The sequence below is a fragment of the Carettochelys insculpta genome, chromosome 9 (assembly GCF_033958435.1).
Source record: "Carettochelys insculpta isolate YL-2023 chromosome 9, ASM3395843v1, whole genome shotgun sequence".
In the NCBI taxonomy this organism is placed as follows: domain Eukaryota; kingdom Metazoa; phylum Chordata; order Testudines; family Carettochelyidae; genus Carettochelys; species Carettochelys insculpta.
Genome location: NC_134145.1, coordinates 47,583,542 through 47,592,108, shown reverse-complemented (window position 1 = coordinate 47,592,108; position 8,567 = coordinate 47,583,542). Strand labels below are relative to the sequence as shown.

Genomic DNA, 8,567 nt, shown 5'->3' with positions numbered 1-8,567 from the left:
TTATCATGTCCATGGTTTCCTCTCACTTTTTCCTCTTGCCGCTCTGATTTCTGAAAACTTTGCCAATTTTGTACAGCTGGAGTAGAAAAATCAAAGATGAAAATGTGGAAGAAACATCATTCAATCTATTGGATTTAGCAAAAAGGGGAAATCAATTGAGAAAAAATCCCAAATTTTAAGTATACAGATATTATAAAAACAACCTTGAAAGATTCAGAACAAAAATACCATACCAAAAATTTTATAAAAGTTTTTGGTTTAGAAAAGGACTGTTTCTCATTTTAAAGCAACAGTTTTGAATGTTATTTTTGACCAGCTTTGCAAACTGAGTGGTCCACCAATCATCCACATTTTATATGGCAACTTCTTATTCAGAAATTACAGTAAACATAGGGAACACATTGGATTCCCTCCTAGGCAATTTTTGTACATTTATTCAGAGATAAATCACAATAATAACTGATGGATTTTACAGCCTACTGGCCCATTGTCATTTATAAAATGTGTTTGTCTCATTCTCATTAGAAATTGTCTGTAATCCTCCTGGAGTGGTTAATGGTAGATTCAAACCTCAAAGGCACGTATATAAGGATGGTGATTTAATTGAAATCACGTGTAATCATGGATTTCGCATTCTTCATGCAAAAAATATAGCTGAATGCACAAAGAATGGCTGGGTGCCTCCTCCAAGGTGTAGCGGTAAGTTTCATTTATGTCCTATCTTGCTTAACAAATGTCAGAACCCAACTCAGTGCACTAAATATATCTGATCAAAAAAGTATTTGATAATATTTGCTAGCTTGGTATTTTTTTTTAAAAAAACATCAGTTGTGGGTACTTGGTCAGGCCTTTGACCTCTTCCTTTGACAGATCACTGAACTAATAGTTACATTTGGTGAATCTTCCAGTACGAAGCCTTGAGCCCACAGGCCTTCCATATCAGTTCCCGCTTTAGTCAAGGGAACCAAAGGTGATTCTGTGAGTATTGTTCCTTTGTGCACTCCACTGGAACTTGGGTAGCTGTGTCTTTTGAGATCATCCATGAGCTACTCTTTCCCTTATCTGCATGAGTAATCCCTCCTCAGCTCCTTCTCAGCCTTGCCTAGAGATAGAGCTGTAGCTGTACGTAGATCCATAACTCTTTCAGAATTTCTTTAACTTCCCATGAAGCTTCCAACCACTAACAAGTTTGAGAAGGGAGTATGTAATTCATATACTCCTTTGAGGGATCCTGTCCCTGCCTGAGATCTTAAGCTGCTTTTTCTACATTAATGATGCCTCTTTTGAACCCAGCCCTGAGTGTTCTGTATTTTTGAGCTTCTCAGCCAGCATTCATTATTGCCATGCCTTGAACCAGACATATGAGTGAATTAAATGTCTTGATGGCCTCTCTATCTTTTAAGATGTTTTGTGGAGATAAGGTGGCTTTTAGACGTGTTCCTAGGCTTTTGCCAAAATGATGTTCTGGATTTCACAGCAGTCATACAATTAATTTCCTGAGGTTTTTCCAAAGCTACATATTAAGAATGGGGAACTTGTTTTATATACTTTAAATTGAAGAAGAGCTTTGTCAGGGATTTTTCATCCCTCAGGCACTATCGCCCCCGTGGGTCAGGGGAAACAAGCCTTTGGCCATTAAACATCATTACAGATACAGGTAGAATCTAAAATCACATAGGCTGCCATTTAGCAGCCCCCTGTAACGGTCACTCTGAGTCAGTTGGTTTCCCTGGTAAACCTGAACTCATAAACACTTCATGCCCAGGTTCAAAATCAAGGCCTCTGATTGGGCACATGTGAGGAGTTTCTAGAACCTTCCATGACCTGGAGGACCTGGTTGAAAACCATGGACAGAATCATGAATATTAAAATCAACTATTGAATTATGCATGAAATCAAAGGATAAAAGCAGGCGCAGCACAGCACCCAGGAGAGTCTCTGAACAGCCGCTCCAGCGGTGAAGACTTTTTGAAGAGCTCCTGCCTTTTCGAAGAGCTCCTGAGTCAACACCAGCACTGTCCAGCAGGGTCTGCCTGCTGCGGTGACAGCGTGCTGTTTTTTTTTTACCTCAGCACTGAAAGAGCGACAAGCAGCCCTGAGGTAGATCAGGCGAGCGGCGAACTGGCGTCATCTCTAGGATGAGGTACTGCACTCTCGCCTGTTGAAACCCGGGGTCTGCCATCTAAACAGCAAGCAGGCTCTGAGGTGGATCAGCTGGGTGGCGAACTGGCCTCACCATTAGGGTGAGGTACTGCGTGCCCAGCTGTTGAAGCCCAGAGCCTGCCATCAAAGTGGCACCCTCTTTCTGGCCACCTACCACCCTGTGGTGACAACACAACCTACCGGACATGACCCACCTGCCTGACGAGACTGCAATCACCTGGACACGTAAATCTACCACAAGCCTGAGGCCCAGCCCAGGCCACACAGACTTTCACAGGCCTGAGGCCCAGCCCGGGCTACACAGACTATTATAGGCCTGAGGCCCAGCCCAGGCAATAAGAACTACCATAGGCCTGAGGCCCAGCCCAGGCTGCATTGACTTTCACCGGCCTGAGGCCCAGTTCGAGCTATACAAATTATATTATCACAACACTTTGGGCATTGGGTCCCCACATCAGGGGGTTCGGGGTCGCGACCCGGACCGCGGCCTTCCAGGGCCAAGGAAGGATCACACCCAGGGGCTCGACCCTAAGGCCAGGCCTTACTGCCCAGGTTTAAATTACCAACTTTACTACTGCGCACTTGTATTAATAGTTTTACAATTAGAGTTAATCTGTTAATCTAGTTAAAGTTAATAGTGTTTACTTAGTGAATGTATTTATTTAGTGAGTGTATTATTAGCTTAAGGAACAGGCGGGTCATCTCGGTAGAGGCTTGACCTCCCAGTTGCCCTACACACCCTGCATCCTACCTTGCCCCCTTACTTGTCCCTATCCTCCGAGCCCTGGCTGAGGAGGTAACGTTGCCCCTCACTCAGATGGGAGGAGGCCCCAGCAAGCAGAGCCCTAGGGTCTCCAATTGGCTGGCGTAGCGAACCAACCAGGGCACAAAGGGGGAAGGCAAATTGACCTTCCGCTGCCCAGAGTTAAAACTATTTAAAATTACCTATACCTCTTTCCTTGGATTTTCCTTTTAACCTTCCTGTTCGCCTCCCAACCTAATAAAAGCCATCATACAGGTCGCCTCATGGATTCTTTAGTACTTAGCATTGTAAAGCCGCGTCTACACGTGCACGCTACTTCGAAGTAGCAGCACTAACTTTGAAATAGCGCCCGTCACGGCTACACGCGTCGGGCGCTATTTCGAAGTTAACTTCGACGTTAGGCGACGAGACGTCGAAGTCACTATCCTCATCAGGAGATGGGGATAGTGCCCTACTTCGACGTTCAACATCGAAGTAAGGACCGTGTAGTCATTGCGCGTCCCGCAACTTCGAAATTGCGGGGTCCTCCATGGTGGCCATCAGCTGAGGGGTTGACAGACGCTCTCTCCAGCCCCTCAGCTCACTGGTGGCCGCGTGGAGCGGCCCCTTAAAGGTCCCCTCCCCATCCCTTCCTGTGTAGGAAGCTGAGGGAACGTGCAGGCAGCAGCTCAGACACGCGGCCAGCCTGCACGTCCCTCAGCAGCCACAGCACCCTCAATGGCCGCCCGGAAGCCCCCCCAGCGCCCCCAGGGGACCCCCCCAAGGGGACCCAGGGCAGCCAGCCCAGCCAGGCGGGCAGCCAGGCTGGCAAGCGGCAGCAGGGCCCCTCCTGGACGGAGGCCGAGCTGCGGGACGTGCTGGGGCTCTGGAGCGAGGAGGAGGTGCTCCAGGTAATGGGGAGCAAGAGGCGGAATGCGGATGCATTCGCTCGGCTGGCCGAGGGCCTGGCTGCCTGGGGTCACCCTGCCCGCACTCCTGATCACGTCAGGAGTAAGGTGAAGGAGCTGCGGCAGGGTTATGCCCGGGCCCGGGATGCGGCCGGACGATCTGGGGCCGCCCCCGTCACTTGCCCCTTTTACAGGGAGCTCAGGGACATCCTGGGCCCCTGGCACACCTCCTCCCCTCCGGCCACCCTTGATACTTCGGCCGACGAGCCCCAGCAGGCCCTGCAGACGGAGTCCGCCCCGGAGGTAAGCCCCGCACCCCAGGGGCCCCCCCCTGGAGCCCACCCCTGGGACATCGCAGCAGGAGGAGGAGGAGGAGGAGAAGGGGGGCTCCTCCTCCGCAGAATCCGGGCTGCAGATCCTCCTCCTGCCATCCCGGAGCAGCAGCCGGGCCTCCGCCCCCCGGGGATCTCCGGACCGTGGGAGTGGACCGACAGGTATGTACCCCCCTCTAGTGTACACCCCTGGGCTTGAGGGGTGGGGGTAATAGATATGTGTCCAGGGCCCCCCACATGCTCACATGGCCATGGCCCCAAGGACAGCAGGGCCATGGCCCTCACAGCACTGCATCCATCAGCCCCTGCCCCCCCCCACTCCGCACGACAGTGCTATGCCCCATCCCCGAGACAGGGGGGAGCGGAACCTCGAGGGGCCCCCGGGAGGAGGGGGTGGGACACCCCGCAGCAGCAGCAGCAGCAGCAGCAGCAGCATGTGATGGAGTGGGGGGAGTGCAAAAGGGAGACTCAGGCTAGATATGAGCAACAAGAGCCAAATAGCTCCCAGGGGCAAAGGAGGATCATGGGGCTACAGCTGGCAGGTGACACCTCTGCCCTGAACAAACAGGAGGGAGGAGCCGAGCTGGCTTTGAAATAGGGTGGGGGAGGGCGGGGGCCGCTGGTAAAGGCTAGGGTAAGGGAGAGCTGGAAGGCAGCCAGCCTGAGGAGGGGGAAAGCTGCATCCCAGAGGGGCACCCCTTGGGGTCTTCTCCCCACGACGGGTTGGAAGGACTGTCTCTTCTGACAGCTGGTGCTGTCACTCCTGGGAGAAACTGGGCATCTGTGGCCTAAGAAACCTTTCCTGTCAGACCCTGTGGAGAGAAGTGAGAGTCGCTCCCACCAGGGGACGGGGTGCAGTGCAGGGGGACCCCTGAACCCCATCCATCACAGCAGCATCTCCCGGGGACGGGGATGGGGAATCTGCAGCACAGGGCTGGGGGGACAAAGGCCACGGCTCGGGGCCCACACTAACGCCTGTCTCCATTCTTCTTCCCCCCCTCCTCTCCTGTGTCCCACAGCTGCACCATCGGAAGGGCCGGAAGAGAGCACCGGCGAGGCATCAGTGGTCCCGGAGACCCCTCCAGGGCCATCGCTCCAGGCAAGCCCCTCGGCCGAGGACCGACCGGCCCTACGGCGGGCTAGACGGCGGACCCCACGCCACCACCAGCCGACGGCGATGGACCCTCAGCTGCTGGCCATCCACCGTCGGCAGCTGCAGGTGGCGGAGCAGCGCCTGCGGGTGGAGCAACGCCGCGTCGAACTGGAGGAGCGGGCGCTGACCTGGCGCCAAGAGGCATGGGGGGCCTACATGGACACTTTCAATCGCCTGGTGGACTACCTGGCCCCCCATGCCGCACCGGCCGCCACAGAGCCCGCCCTGCCTGCTCCACCCGCCACACCACCAGCTGCTCCACACGTCGCCGTCCCGTCCGCCATCGCCCCGCCACCCACGAGCGAGGGCTGGACCACCGAGGGACCCCTGGAGCCAGCTGAGACTCGCCGGGCATATCTTCCGGTCCGCCCCACCCCCAGCCAGGGCTGCGGCCACGACGGGGCTCCCGGCCGCCCACGCCCAGTGCCGGACTTTAGGGGCGAGGGGCCCGGGACGCGGCCCCTCCCCTTGTATATAGTTGTGACTTATTAATTTGTGTCCCCCATTTGCCCCTTCCCCCCCATGTAAATAGTTCTCCCCTTTATCATCCCTGGTTTTATTTTTATTAGTGAATAAACTTTTTTATTACTATTGTTTTATTTGTACACATTACTTTTGTTCCACACATGTTGTATATAGTTTGTTCTTGTTTTATTTATAGTTAAAAAAAAAAAAGTTCTAAAAGAAAAAGCAGTTTAAGTTCAGCCACAAGTGCGTGCTGTCATTTGTCCAGGAAAAGTGTGTGGGGGGGTGCGGTTAGGTGCTCCATGGTGTGGGCGTTGGGGCAGGGAGTGTTGTGGAGGAAGGGGTGGGCAGTGGGGGGCCTGGCAAAGTTCACCCCGCGGCCTCATCATCGAAGTGGGCCCGCAGGGCCTCCCGGACCCGGGTCCCTTTGGGGTCCACCTGCCAACTGGGGGCAGCAGGTGGCTGCACGTCGCCCCTGCCGGCCTCCACAGCCCAGCCCTGAAAAAAGGCCTCCCCCTTGCTCTCCACTAAATTGTGCAGGGCGCAGCAGGCACCCACAATCTGGGGGATGTTGTTGGGGCCCGCATCCAGGCGGGTCAGGAGATATCTCCAGCGTCCTTTCAGGCGGCCAAATGAGCGCTCCACCACCTGGCGCGCGTGGTTCAGGCGCTGGATGAAGCACTCCTGGCTAGCGGAGAGATGGCCCGTGTACGGGTGCATGAGCCAGGGCCGGAGGGGGTATGCCGCATCTGCGATGACGCAGAGGGGCATGGTGCTGTCCCCCAGAGGGATCTCCCGCTGGGGGATGTAGGTCCCCGCCTCCAGCTGGCGGCACAGGCCCGAGTTCTGGAAAACCCGGGCGTCGTGGGTGCTGCCAGGCCAGCCCACATAAATGTCCTGGAAATGGCCCTGGCTGTCCACCAGGGCCTGGAGAACCACAGAATGGTAGCCCTTGCGATTGATGTAGCGTCCTCCACTGTGATGCGGGGTGCGGATGGGGATGTGAGTCCCATCCAGAGCCCCGAAGCAATTGGGGAAGCCCAGGGTGGCAAAGCCCACGATGGTGGCATCTGGGTCCCCCAACCTCACGAGCCTGTGCAGGAGCATGACGTTGATGGCACGCACAACCTGCAGGGAAAGCATATGGGAGAGCACGAATTAGGGGTGAGCAGGGTGTGCGTGGCCCTGCCCTGCCCTGCCCTGCCCTGCCCTCCCCCGCCCTGCCCTGCCCTCCCCTCCTCTGCCCTGCCCTCCCCTGCCCTCCTCTGCCCGGGCTCCCCTCCCCTGCCCTGCCCTCCCCCGGTAGGTCCTCTTACCTCCATGAGGACAGCCCCGACGGTGGCCTTGCCGACACCAAACTGCTGTCCCATGGATCGGTAGCTGTCTGGAGTGGCCAGCTTCCAGACAGCGATGCTGACCCGTTTCTCCACAGGGAGGGCACGCCGCATGGCAGTGTCCTGGTGCCTGAGTGCGGGGGTGAGCCACTGGCACAGCTCCAGAAATGTCTGCCAGCTCATCCTGAAGTTCCTGAGCCAGCGGTCATCGTCCCACTCCTCAAGCACCAGCTGCTCCCACCAGTCGGTGCTGGTGGGGTAGCTCCACAGCCGCCGGCGTGTAAGGCGGGGGGGGGTCGGGGTGCTGCAGGGTTGGGGGTTGAGCCCTGCTGCCCTGGGGGCAGCTCCTCCTCCGGTGTAGCAAGGAGGTGCTCAGCTGCCTCCCGCATGGCATGGATCAGGGAAAGCCCTGTTCCTGCCGGGAGGGCTAGGTGGACCTCTGGCTGCTGCTGCTGCTGCTGCTGCTGCTGCTGCTGCTGGGGGTCCATGCCTGCGTCGCCCGGGGTCTGCGTGCCTATGGCTCCTCAGACCGCATGCTGTGCAGGCTGAATGTGTCTGAGAGGGGCCCTTTAAGGGAGCGGGTAGCTGTTGTCCTGGAAGCACTAGTCCGCCCTGTGACCCTGTCTGAAGCTGTGCCTGGCATCCCTATTTCGATGTGTGCTACTTTGGCGTGTAGACGTTCCCTCGCAGCGCCTATTTCGATGTTGTGCTGCGCAACGTCGAAGATGAACATCGACGTTGCCAGCCCTGGAGGATGTTTAGACGTTATTCATCGAAATAGTCTATTTCGATGTTGCTACATCGAAATAAGCTATTTCGATGAATAACGTCTACACGTCCTTCAGGGCCGGCAACGTCGATGTTCAACTTCGACGTTGCTCAGCCCAACATCGAAATAGGCCCAGCGAGGGAACGTCTACACGTCAAAGTAGCACACATCGAAATAGGGATGCCAGGCACAGCTGCAGACAGGGTCACAGGGCGGACTCAACAGCAAGCCGCTCCCTTAAAGGGCCCCTCCCAGACACAGTTGCACTAAACAACACAAGATACACAGAGCTGACAACTGGTTGCAGACCCTGTGCCTGCAGCATGGATCCCCAGCTGCCGCAGAAGCAGCCAGAAGCCCTGGGCTAAGGGCTGCTGCCCACGGTGACCATAGAGCCCCGCAGGGGCTGGAGAGAGAGCATCTCTCAACCCCCCAGCTGATGGCCGCCATGGAGGACCCAGCAATTTCGACGTTGCGGGACGCGGATCGTCTACACGGTCCCTACTTCGACGTTGAACGTCGAAGTAGGGCGCTATTCCTATCTCCTCATGAGGTTAGCGACTTCGACGTCTCGCCGCCTAACGTCGAAGTTAACTTCGAAATAGCGCCCGACGCGTGTAGACGTGACGGGCGCTATTTCGAAGTTGGTGCCGCTACTTCGAAGTAGCGTGCACGTGTAGACGCAGCTTAAGTGTTTAAAT

General features: G+C 55.9%; 1 long non-coding RNA gene across 1 annotated transcript in view; it reads left to right on the top strand.

Moving 5' to 3' along the window:
• The first annotated feature begins 686 nt into the window (after positions 1–686).
• The window catches only part of LOC142017492 (uncharacterized), a 28,931-nt gene continuing 21,050 nt past the window's right edge, over positions 687–8,567 (top strand). Inside the window, exon 1 of the long non-coding RNA XR_012646541.1 lies at positions 687–699. This is a non-coding gene — a long non-coding RNA (uncharacterized LOC142017492). The remainder of the gene's footprint in view (positions 700–8,567) is intronic.